The sequence below is a fragment of the Sus scrofa genome, chromosome 9, assembly GCF_054392235.1.
Source record: "Sus scrofa isolate SSC_HxYL_T2T_F1_AM1 chromosome 9, Sscrofa_HxYL_maternal_Yorkshire_Landrace_v2.0, whole genome shotgun sequence".
NCBI classification, from domain to species: domain Eukaryota; kingdom Metazoa; phylum Chordata; class Mammalia; order Artiodactyla; family Suidae; genus Sus; species Sus scrofa.
In genome coordinates, this window is record NC_139391.1 from 125,760,788 (window position 1) to 125,775,879 (window position 15,092).

General features: G+C 39.5%; 1 protein-coding gene and 1 long non-coding RNA gene across 26 annotated transcripts in view; one reads left to right on the forward strand and one right to left on the reverse strand.

Moving 5' to 3' along the window:
* The window catches only part of ABL2 (ABL proto-oncogene 2, non-receptor tyrosine kinase), a 131,832-nt gene that overhangs the window by 87,814 nt on the left and 28,926 nt on the right, over nucleotides 1-15,092 (reverse strand). The window lies entirely within an intron of this gene.
* Nucleotides 6,960-14,176, forward strand: LOC146400160 (uncharacterized). Its single transcript, XR_014816354.1, has 2 exons — nucleotides 6,960-7,003; nucleotides 10,065-14,176. It is a non-coding gene; the product is annotated as an uncharacterized LOC146400160 (long non-coding RNA).

The window sequence follows — 15,092 nt, forward strand, 5'->3', positions numbered from 1 at the left end:
GAAGACGTAAAACTATCACTATTTGCAGATGACATGATATGATACCTAGAGAATCCTAAAGACTCCACAATACAGAAAACTGATAGAGCTCATCCATGAATTTGGCAAAGTTGCAGGATACAAAATTAATACACAGAAACTGACAGCATTTCTATACACTAACAATGAAAGATCAGAAAGAGAAATTATGGAAGCAATCCCGTTTACCATCGCATCCAAAAGACTAAAATACCTAGGAGTAAACCTACTTAAAAGAGACAAAAGACCTGTACTCTGAAAACTGTAAGCCACTGATGAAAGAAATCAAAGATGACACAAATAAATGGAAAGACATACCATGCTCATGGATTAGAAGAGTTAATATTATCAAAATAACTATACTACCCAAGGCAATCTACAGATTCAATGCAATCCCTATCAAATTACCAAGGACATTTTTCACAAAACCAGAACAAAATATTTTAAAGTTTGTTTGGAAGCACAAAAGACCCAGAATAGCCAAAGATATCCTGAAAGAGAAACGGAGCTGGAGGAATCAGGCTCCCGGACTTCAGACTATACTACAAAGCAATAATCATCAAAACTGTATGGTACTGGCACAAAGACAGAAATATAGATCAGTGGAACAGGATAGAAAGCCAAGAATTAAACCCAAACATCTACAGCCAAATAATCTATGACAAAGGAGGCAAGAATATACAATGGAGAATACAGCCTGTTCAGTAAGTGGTGCTGGGGAAACTGGACAGCCACATATAAAAGAATGAAATTAGAACACTCCCTAACGCCATACACAAAAATAAACTCAAAATGGATTAAACACCTAGATATAAGACAAGACACTGTAAAACTCTTAGAGGAAAACAGACCAAACACTCTCTGACATAAACCACAGCCAACATCTTTTCAGATCCACCTCTTAGAGTAATGACAGTAAAAAGAAAAATAAACAAATGGGACCTAATCAAACTAAAAGTTTCTGCACAGCAAAAGAAACCCTAAACAAAACGAAAAGACAATCCACAAAATGGGAGAAAATCTTTGCAAATGAAGCGACCGACAAGGGATTCATCTCCAAAATTTATAAACATCTTCTCTGCAGCTCAATTTATAAACATATTCTCTGCAGCTCAATACCAAAAAAAACAAACAACCACATCCAAAAATGGGCAGAAGATCTAAATAGACAATTCTTCAAAGAAGACATATGGATGGGCAAAAAACACATGAAAAGATGTTCAACATCACTCATTATTAGAGAAGTGCAAATCAAAACCACTATGAGGTACCACCTTACACCAGCCAGAATAACAATCATCCAAAAGTCTACAAACAGTAAGTGTTGGAAAGGGTATGGAGAAAAAGGAACCCTATTACACTGTTGGTGGGATTGTAAGTTGTGTGACCACTGTGGAAAACAGTATGGAGATTCCTCAGAAAACTAAAAATAGAACTACCATTTGATCCAGCAATCCCACTCCTGGGCATCTATCCAGAGAAAACCATGACTCGCAAAGACACATGTACTCTGATGTTCATTGCAGCACTATTTGCAATAGCCAAGACATGGAAACAACCTAAATGTCCATCAACAGAGGAATGGATTAAGAAGATGTGGTATATATACACAATGGAATATTACTCAGCCATTAAAAGGAATGGAATACCAGCATTTTTAGCAACATGGATGGACCTAGAAATCATCATGCTAAGTGAAGTCAGCCATACAATGAGACACCAACATCCAATGCTTTCACTGACATGTGGAATCTGAAAAAAGGACAGAATGAACTTCTTTGCAGAACAGATACTGACTCACAGACTTTGAAAAACTTGTCTCCAAAGGAGACGGTTTGGGGGGTGGGGGGATGCACTGGGGTTGTGGGATGGAAATCTTATAAAACTGGATTGTGATGATCATTGTACAACTATAAATGTAATAAATTCATTGAGTAATATAAATAAATAAATGTTTGCTGGCTAAAAAAATTAAAATTTAAAAAAGACTACAGCAAAAATTTTAAAAATTTTTAAAAGACTACAGCAAAAATAAAAAACCATGAAAAAGTGTAAGAATTTATTAATAAAAATATGAGTTGCCACTGTGGCACAATAGGATTGGCAGCATCTCTGGAGCACTGGGTCCCTGGCCCAGCACAAGGGGTTAAGGACCCACACTGCCTCAGATCCCTGGACTGGGAACTCCATATGCCACAGTCGGGGGGGGGGGGGGGAGGGGAGAAGGGAGCTACAAATGGGAAATAAATGGATACATAGAAAAGACTTTACTATAAAGTTCCTTCTGTAAAAATGAAAAAAAATTTAAAGTGATTTTTCTAAACTATGAACTTGAAACTCTTAATAAACGATTACAAGCAAATGAAATTAACAGAAAGAGTAGAGAAAATTATCCATGCCCTTGTGAGCTATAACTATATAATATGTAATATAATAGTTTGGGAATTCCTTTTCATAGTTCTTTTTTGAGTGTGTTTGTGTGTAACTATGTTATTTAGCCCTTTCAATGTAGTCTCTAAACCTGACTGGATCCAGCAATTCCTTACTTAAAAATTTTCATAAATTCTCAACATTCTAGACTTTAGCTTTCATTTTCTATTCCTCTTCTCCTTTCAACACTATGTTTAAGTATGCTTCACTGAGTCTGGTTTTTTTTTGTTTTTGTTTTTTTTTTGCTTTTTAAGGCCACACCTGCCGCATATGAAGGTTCCCAGGCTAGGGGTCTAGTTGGAGCTGCAGCTGCTGGCCTACACCACAGCCACAGTAACGCCAGATGTGAGCAGCGTCTGCAACCTACACCACAGCTCAGGGCAACGCCAGATCCTTAACCCACTGAGCAGGCCCTGGATCCAACCCAAAACCTCATGGTTCCCAGTAGGATTCATTTCCACTGCGTCAGGACAGCAATTTCTGTTTTGCTTTTCTATTTCCTACATCATTACCATGTCTGATCTTATCCATGATTTCATTTTTGATTCAAAGTGCCTCTATTCACCCAGTTAGATATTAAGAGTTCCAAGATCCTCAAATTTTATATTTATTTCCTTTGATGCAACTCCTTTCCACAATATCAGACACAGCAGGTTTGCTAACAAATTTAGATATATTATTCAATCACCCAAAAGTTTAAATTTTGCATGTTGACATTTTTATATGCCATGTATTTTCATCACTAGCAACCTACTTAAAGTTTAAGAATTTTGACTTTCAAATATTTTTTAGCATACTGATACACACTGGAGAAAGCAAAGCAGTTTCAAATTTCAAATGTCACATAGTCAAATTTGAGATTAAAAAAAAAAAAAACAGCACTCAATATTTGTCAGAATGTTGCAACATAGCCTTTTTGGGGGAGGCCTAAGAAAAAAACGTTTACTACATACTATAATTATAACAGGTAATGGAGGTTGCTTTGGGAACCTTATCATGTTTCTTCACGATGCAAGTGATGCTTGGGGGTTCTATACAAACATACTTTAAATCATTTCAGAGTGTAACTGTAATTCCTCAAGTTTCCTTTTAAAAATAAATATTCATTATGAATTCACTTTTATTTCTTGCCCCATCCTTCCACAGCAGAAGTCAAATTCTAGACAAATGACACCTAAGTAAATTTGATAAAGCTCACTGTATCTAGCAGTTTCCATTGTGATTCAGCAGAAACGAATCCGACTAGGAACCATGACGTTGCAGGTTCGATCCTTGGCCTCGCTCAGTGGGTTAAGGATCCGGCGTTGCCATGAGCTGTGGTACAGAGCAGCTCAGATCCCGCGTTGCTGTGGCTATGGTGTGGGCCAGCAGCTATAGCTCCAATTTGACCCCTAGCCTGGGAACCTCCATATGCCACAAATGAAGCCCTAAAAAACAAACAAACAAACTCACTGTATATAGTACACTGTTGCATATGCTATGGCTACTTCAGACATTTGCATAACTACTGCTTTTAACTCTGCCCCAAGAGTTTATTCTCCACAAGCAGCCAGTCTGAACCTTTTAAAATCTAACCTCCCCTATCTCAATACATCCTCATCCTGCATACAATTTTTACCTTTCCCCCCCACCTCTGTATTAATGTCTTAGCATTCTCCCCTTGGGCCAGTCCTCTCTAGCCAGTCTAGCCTTCTCTGTTCGTCTGTAAGGATGAAAATCTCTGCTTTACAAATATTCTCCAGAATTTTGCCCTTGATGGTCCTCTTCCTGGAATACGTCTCTCCTAAAAGTCCGAAGTCTCACTCCTTCTTATCATTCAATTCCCTACTGAAACGTCACCCCACCAGAGACTTTCCCTGACCATTCTAATCAAAACAGCATCTCCCCTAGCACTCTGTCCTTTTACCTAGGTTTACTTTTCTCCTAGAACTCACCATCACATGATATTTAGTGCATGTCTCTACAATATAATCTCCATGTAGGTGGTCTCATTTGTTCAATGTCATATTCCCAGTGCCAAAAGTGTGACTATTAAATATTGTTGGCCCACTGTATCCATGGGTTCCACACTGTCAGACTCAAATCAACCATGAATAGAAAATATTCAAGGAAAAAAAAAGAAAAACCAGACAGTTCCAAAAAGCAAATTTTGAATTTGCAGCATGCCAGTCATTATTTACATAACATTTACACCCTATTTACAGGTTCTAGATATTTTCAGCATGTGACTCTTTGCTGCAAGCAGGTTTGCCAAGCTAAGCGGCTTTTGCATAAAAGATAAAGTACTGATCAAAGAGTTGGGTTTCATTACACTAGAAAATGTTATCATATCAGTTTTTGCAAAACTTTGATGAGCACAGTCATCTTTCCCATCCATCAAAACCAAAAGTTCACCAAGCTCTGGCAAAAACAAAAGAGGTGCTAGCAATTCACAAGAGTCTTTAAGAGCATTAATTATTGTCTCTTTAGCTAATTTAGATGTAGCAGCTTGTACTCTAATACCATCTTTACCAATTTTTATCACTTACTATTAGAAGCTGAAAGCAAAAGAACAATCAAGCTCCTCCTACCACCAAATAAAGAAATGGTTGGTTGTATGATTCTTGATGAGTATAAATAAGTTTCTTGAAAATTGTGAAAAATTTTTTGCTACTTGGCAGTGAAGAACGTGATCCAGACAGATTCTTATACATGGCACGACTGGATGATGTGCTGAAATCTAAGGACTAGACATGTGATAAAACACTTAACTGCGGTCCAAATGGGTACTATCCATTATTGATATTACACATACTGATAAGAAACAGCAGCATTACTTATCTGTTCATTTTACTTCCAGGGATACCTGAAGAGACTTAATGGCAAAGTTTTTGTATCATAAAGAACTTACATCTGGGAGTTCCCACCTCGGTGCAGCAGAAACGAATCTGACTAGGAACCATGAGGTTGCGGGTTCGATCCCTGGCCTCACTCAGTGGGTTAAGGATCTGGCAGTGCCATGAGCTGTGGTATAGGTCAAAGACGCATCTCGGATCTGGCATTGTTGTGGCTCTGGCATAGGCCACCAACAACAGCTTCAATTAGATCCCTAGCCTGGGAACCTCCATATGCCATGGGGTGCAGCCCTAAAAAGAAAAAAAAAACAAAAAACTTAAATCCATTAGATCCTGGATCCTTAATGATCAACTTTGAGAAAGAAGTATAGCTTCCTTCCCAATATATCCCAATACAACTATAACCATGAATCTCCACACATTTTAAATACAATCAAGTATTTATTTTCATTTTTCACAATATGGTGTGTGTGTGTGTGTGTGTGTGTGTGTGTGTGTGTCTGCCTGCCTGTCTTTTTAGGGTCACACCCACAGCACATGGAAGGTCCCAAGCTAGGGGTCAAATCAGAGCTGTAGCTGCCAGCCTACATCACAGCCACAGCAACACAGGATCTGAGTCACATCTTTGACCTATGTCACAGCTCATGGCAAAGGCATATCCTTAACCCAATGATCGAGGCCAGGGATCGAACCTGCGTCCTCACAGATACTAGTCAGGTTTGTTACCACTGAGTTACGACAGGAACTCCTCTTTTTGAATTTTTGTGATTTTACTTATCATGTTTCGTTAAGTCCTCTTTAACGTCCCTCTTGTATTTTTGTCAAATTATCTTTTAAGACAAAATTGTCTTGCAGTCAAGTAACTGTGCAATGAAACTGTTTGCAGCAAAACCTCTTGCGGTAAAATTCTTAGGATGGAAATGCCAAACAGTATTTACAACTATTTACAGAGCATCTAATTGTTATTAAATATATAAATAATTGAGATGATTTAAAGTAGGCCAAAGATGTGCAGAGGTTATATGCAAACACTATGTATCATTTTATATGAGACTTGAGCATCCTTGGATTTTGGCAACTGCAGAGGGTCCTGGAACCAATACCCTCAAGATACCAAGGGACAACTACAAATGAAAAATTTAAATGTCTGACTCTAGAATCATGCTATTGACTTTAATTATTCATGCATACCAAAGAAGTCCTTTAAATAATAAATGTTAAGAGTATATTTAAACTGGGAATATTGATTGCCTCTAGAGAAGAGAATTGGATGGCTAAAGGGAGAAAAACACAGGACAATTAAATGTATACCTCTTAAATCTCCAACTATATTACCATGTTGACACTCAAACTATATTAATGTGTTAACTTTTCACTAATTAATGTGTTAACGTCAATCTTGCACTATACTGCGTTAACTTTGTTTTGTCTTTTTAGGGCCACACCCACAGAACATGGAGGTTCCCAGGCTAGGGGTCCAATAGGAGCTACAGCTGCCAGCCTACACCACAGCTCACAGCAACGCCAGATCCTTAGCCCACAGGGCGAGGCCAAGGATCAAACCCACATCCTCATGGATCCTAGTCAGGTTCGTTAACCACTGAATCACTAAGGGAACTCCGACCACTGTACTTCTTAACTTTCAAATTCAGATAATGCTGAATACTTTTCCAACTCTTTTTTTTTTTTTCTTTTTACGGCTGCACGCTCAGCATATGGAGGTTCCCAGGCTAGAGGCTGAATTAGAGCTACAGCTGCTGGCCTACGCCACAGCCACATCAGATCTGAGCCACATCTGCAACCTACACCACAGCTCACAGCAATGCCAGATTCTTAATCCTTAGCCACTGAGCGAGGTCAGGGACCATACCTGCTTCCTCACAGATCCTAGTCGGATTCGTCTCCACTGCACCACAACGGGAACTCCTCCAACTCTTAATAAAATATTAGGTGTTGTATGACAATCTTTCCATATGCAAATAATTCTTTATGAAATCACTTTACATACACATATTCCTCCATCATTTAAATAATCCCTACTTACTAAAATGCTAAAAAAAAAACCCATGTTTTCTCCCCAAATTACCAAGAAACAATCCATATAGAGTTATATAAAGATGGAATAATTACTCCAATTGAAATCAGAGAAAATAAATGACAATCAAGCGGAACCTATCAAATAAAAATTATGTTTGGGCCTAAGTAAAAGCACTATGAATGAATAGTCTGTCTTTTGTTTCTATTATTTCTTTTCTGTTAAAAAAAAAAATTATTGCAAACAAAGCAAAGTATAAAAGCAAAAGAGTCTAACAATGGAGTTCCCTCCATGGCACAGTGGGTTAAGAATCTGACTGCAGGAGTGCCCATTGTAGCTCAGTAGTAATGAACTAGACTAGTATCCTTAAGGACACGGGTTCGGTCCCTGCCCTCGCTCAGTAGGTTAGGGATCCAGCATTGCCATGAGCTGTGGTGTAGGTCACAGATGCAGCTCAGATCCCAAGTTGTTGTGGCTGTGGTGTAGTCCAGCAGCTACAGCTCTGATTCGATCCGTAGCCTAGGAACTTTCATACACCATGGAGACTGCCCTTTAAAAAAAAAAAAAAAAAAAAAAATAGAACCTGACTGCAGCATCTTATGTAACTGCAGAGGTGTGGGTTTGTTCCCCAGCCCAGCACAGTGGGTTAAAGCTGTGGCGAAGGTCACAGCTGTGGATCGGACCCAGGAACTTCCACATGATGTGGGTGTGGTCATTAAATAAATAAATAAATAGTCTAACAGTGACATTTTGCCTTTCCTCTAGTCAAAGTATAACACAGCATAACATTCCATTTGTTGATTATCATTGTATATAGCAGGGAACTTAACCATATTCAGTAGGTACAGACTGGTTATGAAAAATCGTTCATAGGAATATTCTGACAGTAGCTCTGACAATCATTCTACCTTAGATACACAGAGCTGGTATCCTGGTCATGCTGGTCAACCTAACCAGACACATGCATAGCTTAAAGACCTAATTATCCCAACATTCTCTAGCTCTTTCCTCATTTTGCTAGGGAGATAGAGATAAAACAAAAAGTACAATATGAGAATGCCCAATGCAATCCTTCTACCCAACACTGTTATCACATTAATATCCTATAAAATTATCACCCAACTTCAAATTAGAAGAAACTCTTGGAATTCCCGTTATAACCCAGCAGGTTATGAATCCAACTAGTATCCAGGAGGATGCAGGTTCGATTGCTGACCTGGGGCTCAGTGGGTTAAGGATCCGGCATTGCCATGAGCTGTGAGCTGTGGTGTAGGTAACAGATGTGGCTCAGATCCCCTGTTGCTGTGGCTGAAGCGTTAGGCTGGCAGCTGCAGCTACAATTCAATCCCTAGCCTGAGAACTTCCAAATGCCACACCTGAGGCCCTAAAAACAAAAAAACAAAACAAAACAAAAAAACCATGGAGAAGAAACTCTCATTCCTATACCACATTTTTTTAAATTTTTTTATTTTCATTAAATATAGTTGATTTATAGTGTTGTATCAATTTCTGCTATACAGCATAGTGACCCAGTCATAAATATACACACACATTCTTTTTCTCATACTATCTTCCATCATGTTCTATCCCAAGAGTTTGGATATAGTTCCCTACCACCATTATTTCCAATGGACAAATACACATACTTGTTCTTATCCCAGACTGCCTAACTTCATTTTTCAAATCATGCTATCATGATGGCTAGATTTCACCCATTTACTGTACTCATAAGTAGCAGAAAATAGATGAATTGATGAGTTAAACATAAAGATCTGAAGTATAAAGATTTAAGTCACTTAAGCCTTTAAGAATCTATGTTCGAGGCATACAGGAATGAAATCTATGCTACATACAAAACTCAATCATATCATAGACAAAAATCAAAAAAATGGCTTAGGAAAAATCAATAAACCAACAAGAACCATTATTTTCCTATACCAAAGAAGAAAAAGAATAACCAGTTTTTCTAAAGTGCTCAAAGTCTGAAGCAACACCACCAAAAAAAGAGGCCAATGAATCACACCATGAATTTCCACACCATAAAAAATGCAGCAAATTCCATAATCTCACATATATGTGGAATCTAAAATAGTCAAACTCAGAAGCAGAGAAAACAATGGTGGTTGTGGAGTTCCCGTCGTGGCGCAGTGGTTAATGAATCTGACTAGGAACCATGAGGTTGCGGATTCCTTCCCTGGCCTCACTCAGTGGGTTAACAATCCGGTGTTGCCATGAGCTGTGGTGTAGGTCGCAGACGAGGCTCAGATCCCACATTGCTGTGGCTCTGGTGTAGGCCTGCAGCTACAGCTCCAATTAGACCCCTAGCATGGAAACCTCCATATGCCACAGATGTGGCCCTGGAAAAGACACAAAAAAGCCAAAAAAAAAAAAAAAAAAAAAAAAAAAATGGTGGTTGTTCAGGGAAAATTAAGGAAATAGGGAGATGCTGCTCAAAAGGTACAAAGTTTCAATTACTTAAGATGAATAAATTCTGGAAATCTAAAATGCAGCATGGTGACTGGAGTTAATAATAATGTACTACATGCTTAAAATCTGCTAAGAGTGGGTCTCAAGTGTTCTCACTACCAAAAACAAAAAAAAAAAAAAAAAAAAAACAAAAAAAAAACCTTTGTGAGGTAATGGATATGTTTGCCGTGTTCAACTCAATGTATATGTATGTATCAAAACATCATGCAGGAGTTCCCATCGTGGTGCAGTGGTTAATGAATCAGACTAGGAACCATGAGGTTGCGGGTTCAGTCCCTGCCCTTGCTCAGTGGGTTAAGGATCCAGCGTTGCCGTGAGCTGTGGTGTAGGCTACAGACGCAGCTTGAATCCCGCGTTGCTGTGGCTCTGGCGTAGGCCGGTGGCTACAGCTCCAATTAGACCCCTAGCCTGGGAACCTCCATATGCCGCGGGAGCAGCCCAAAGAAATAGCAAAAAGACAAAAAAAAAACAAAAAAACAAAAAACACACGTCATATCATCAACATACATCAAAACATAACAAACAGCTTGATGTTTTAATTATGTACAATTCCCATTTATCAATTACATCTTAATAAAGCTGAAAAATGCTGCAAATTCTTCCATAGATTAATGTTGTAAAATAAATAACCCAAACCAGTCCTAAAAAGTATACTTTTTTATGAAAGCAAGCAGGAAAGTACTAATTTTATTAAGTAGGAGATAATTTTTAAACTATCATAGCAACTGGATTTTCTTTTCTTCTCAAGTACTGGAGTATCCCCTAGTGGACTGCTGAGGAACAGAGGGTTTTTTAGTTATTATATTGAACTTTGTTAAGTATTTGATCATAACGAATTCATTAACAATCCTCCCTAAAAAGTACATGTTTTTCCCACAGTCAAAGCAAATTTAACATTTTTTGGGGGGGTCATTATTTTGGAGTCAATAGAGGCCTTGCAAGACAGAACCAAATGTTTCCTGACAAAATATTGTTTCCAATGTTTCAAATATAATCTCGTCCAGAAAAATAAGCATGAATTTAGAAATTTAAAAATCAACTCTAACAGTTTCCAAATAATATAATTTAAAGCAAAGGAAGTTATTTTAATATCTACTCAGAAGAAGGAGAGTACCAAGCCCATGGCCAAGCAGAGGTATATAAAGCCTCAGCCTCAGTGTCTGGCAGTATTCTGCAATGGTGATCCAAGATATGGCCCAAGTATTCTTGGGGCATTTCAACATGACGAACTTAATTCAAAATACCAGAAAGAGGACAGTAGCCAAAACGGCAGAGTAGAAGGACCGTAAGCTGACCTCCTCTCACGAGAACAACAAAGTCACAACTAACTGAGGAACGACCATTGCCAAGACTGGAACCTACCAAAAAAGATTTTCTACAACTGAAGACAGAAAGAAGGAACTACAACAAGATGGTTAGGAGGGTAAACTCACAATTCCACAAATCCTACACACCCCAGGGTGGGTAACCCACAAGCTGGAGAGTCATTATATTACAGGAGTGAGAGTTATGAGCCCACATCAGGCACTCCAGCACACGAGTCCAGCAGCAGGAAGTGGAGCCCCAAGAGCATTTGGCTCTGAAGGCAGGCAGGGCTTGATCACAGGACTCCACAGAATTGACAGAAACAGAGGCTTCCCTCTTAAGGAGCACACACAAAATCCCATGTGCACTGGGACCAAGCACAAAAGTAGCAATCTGATAGGAGCCTGGGCCAGCCCTATCTGCTACTCTTGGAGGGTCTTCTGGGGAGGCAGGGCAGGGGGAGGACAGTTCCTCTAGCTCATCCTGAGGACAAAGACCCTATGGTGAACTTATCAGTGAGCATTCATCTGTATGGAGTTCTCCTGGAGGCTGACATCTTGGCACCAAGACCTAGCCCCATCCAACAGCCTGTAGGCTCCAGGGCTGGGACACCTGAGGCCAAAAAAACAAACAAAGCCACGTATCAACAGAGAGCCTGTCTAAAGACTTCCTGAGCCTATAGCTGCCCTTAAACTTGGCCCTGCCCTCTCGAGCACCAAGACCCAGATTCAACCACCAGTGCGCAAGCATCCACCCCTCTAGCAAGAAGCCTTCACAAACAAACCTCTAGACCATCCTTACCCACCAGGGGACAGAAACCAGAAGCAAGAAAAACAGAGCCCTTCAGTCTGCAGAATGAACCCACAAACACAGGCCAGACATTGATATCTGGGACCAGGTGACCCCTGGCCCATCAGTGACAGGAGGCAAATGCACTGCTCAGACGCAGAGGATGCCTCCTACAAAGGACCACATCTCCAAGGTTGAGACACATAACTCACCTATCACATATATAAAAATACAAATAGGAATTTCCTGGTGGCCTAGCAGTTAAAAATCCAGCATTGTCACTGCTGTGGTGGGGATTCAATCCCTGGCCTGGGAACTTCTGCATGCTGTGCGCATGCCCAAAATACACACACACACACACAGGAATTTAGACAAAACAAGGCGAACAAGGAAACAGAACAAGAAGAACTAAGTGACATGAAGACAGGCAACCTACCCAAGAAAGAGTTCTGAGTAATGATCATGAAGATGATCAGAGAACTTGGGAGAAGAATGGATGCACACAGCAAGAAATTAGAAGTTTTTAACAAAGAATTAGAAAATATAAAAAACAACCAAACAGAATTGAATACAATAACTGAAATGAAAAGTCCACTAGAAGGAATCAATAGTAGACTAAGTGAGGCAGAAGAACACATCAGTGAGCTGGTAGAGTAATGGAAATCACCGTCACCAAATAGAAAAAAGAACAAAAAGAAATGAGGACCATTTAAAAGACCTCTGGGACAACATCGAGCCCATTCATATTCACATTATAGAGGTCCCAGAAGGAGAAGAGAGATAGAGCCTGAAAAAACATACAGCTGAAAACTTCACTTAACCCGGGAAAGGAAACAGTCACCCAAGTCCAGAGCATCTCACACACAGAGGCACACACCAAGCCACATGGTAATCAAAGTGACAAACATTAAAGAAAGAATATTAAAACAAAATTACTCAAATTACCTCACTGATCTAAATGTGAACAAATTATGACTACAAAGCAGAATACTTTCTAAAGAGCCAGTGGTTATAAAAGATGAATTTGAGAAACTACTGATAAAGGATTGAAAATGTTTTTACATATCATCTAATTTCTGATAATAAAATCACTAAAAAAAATTATTTTTAAGACACTCTAAAAATTATTTTTAAGACAAAAACTAAATGACTGTTTCATCTTTTTGCAAGTAATAAAATAAAATCTAATGAAGAATACTGAGTATGCAAAGCCTTTTCTATCAGACTTGAACACGCTGAAAATAATGCCACCATGCTTCCTCCAATGACATGGTCTTTATACATTCTGTTCCCTCTACTGGAAATACTCTTTCCCACTCATATCAACTAGTATATTTAATCACCACTCATTCTTCAAATTTCAACTAAATCAACACTATCTCGCTGACCAGGCAAAATTCTATTAGTGCTTCTCATAGCACTATGTAGCTCACATTTATTGACTTATTTAAGCAATGGCTGCTCGTTTTATTAGGTTACTTAGAGAGTTCTATTATTTTACAAGGTTGCAAAGTGACACATGTGTAAACCACCTAGAACAAGGCCAGTCACATGTAAATACCATTAGTATTGGCCCCATTAAACCTGTCAGAGATAAAATTTGCTTCTGTTATCTAAGATGATCCTTCAGAGTTTTAGTTTGTTGTTAAAAAAAAAAAAACAAAAAACATTTCAGGCACAGTGGGTTAAGATCTGACTGCAGCAGCTTAGGTCACTGCATAGGCCTGGGTTCAATTCCTGGCCCAGGAGAAAGGGTTAAAGGATCCGCCACAGCTATGGCACAGGCTGCAGCTCAGATTCAGTCCCTGTCCCAGGAACTTCCATAGGCTACAGGTGCAGCCATTAAAACAAACAAACAAACAAAAAACATGGAGTTCCTGTTGTGGTGCAGTGGGTTACAAATCAGACTGTAGCCCCTCGGGCCTCTGTGGAGGTACAGGTTCAATCCCCCACACAGTGCAGTAGGTTCAAGGATCTGGCATTGCCATAGCTGCCTCCAGAAGCTGCAGCTATAGCTTGGATTCAATTCCTGGCCTAGGAACATCCATATGCCACAGATGAGGCCATTAAAAAAAAAAAAAAAAATCCATTATTAGCATTAACAGAGTACTAAAGTTGCTCTAATCTTTTCCTTGACAAATTGTCTAATACCCTTCTCTTCAAGAGGAAGAGTTTAGGAGTTCCCGTCATGGCGCAGTGGTTAACGAATCCAACTAGGAACCATGAGGTTGCGGGTTCGGTCCCTGCCCTTGCTCAGTGGGTTAACGATCCGGCGTTGCCGTGAGCTGTGGTGTAGGTTGCAGACGCGGCTCGGATCCCGAGTTGCTGTGGCTCTGGCGTAGGCCGGTGGCTACAGCTCCGATTCAACCCCTAGCCTGGGAACCTCCATATGCCTCGGGAGCGGCCCAAGAAATAGCAACAACAACAACAAAAAAGACAAAAGACAAAAGACAAAAAAAAAAAAAAAAAAAAAAAAAAAAAGAGGAAGAGTTTAATTCCCTACTCTTTGAGGAAAATTAGGGGCTCACTTCTAAGAAACGGAGTAAGATGAAAGTAAAATTGTGTGACTCAGGGACTAGGTCATAAAAGGTACTAGGGAATTCTGTTCACTCTCTCTAGGATGAAGTCTCTCACCAGCAGCCATGTACATGAGCCATTCTGGAAACAGATCCTCCAGCCCCAGGTAAGCCTTCATATGACTATAGCTCCAGCTGGCTGCTTGACTGACACCTCACAAGACATGCTGAGCCAAAACCACCAAGCTAAGACACTGAGAAATCATTGAGTTCATAAATATGGGTAGTTTTAAGCTGTTAAACTCTGGAATAACTGGTTACTCAGCAATAAATATAAACAATGTATTGTGCACGTTTAAAGAAAAAAGAGAATAATGATAGCAGATGAAAAAAAAAAAGACACTATAAAGAAAGACCAACTCAATAAAAAAATAAACCTGATTTTAAAATGGGCAAAATTTTTTCTTTTTTTCTTTTTACAACCACACCTAGAAGTTTCCCGGCTAGAGGTCGAATCAGAGCTATAGCTGCAGGCCTATGCCACAGCCATAGCCACACCAGATCCAAGCCACACCTGTGACCTATGCCACAGCTTGCAGCAATGCTGGATCTTTAACCCACTGAGCGAGGCCAGGGATCAAACCCACATCCTCATGGACAATACCTCAGGTTCTTAAC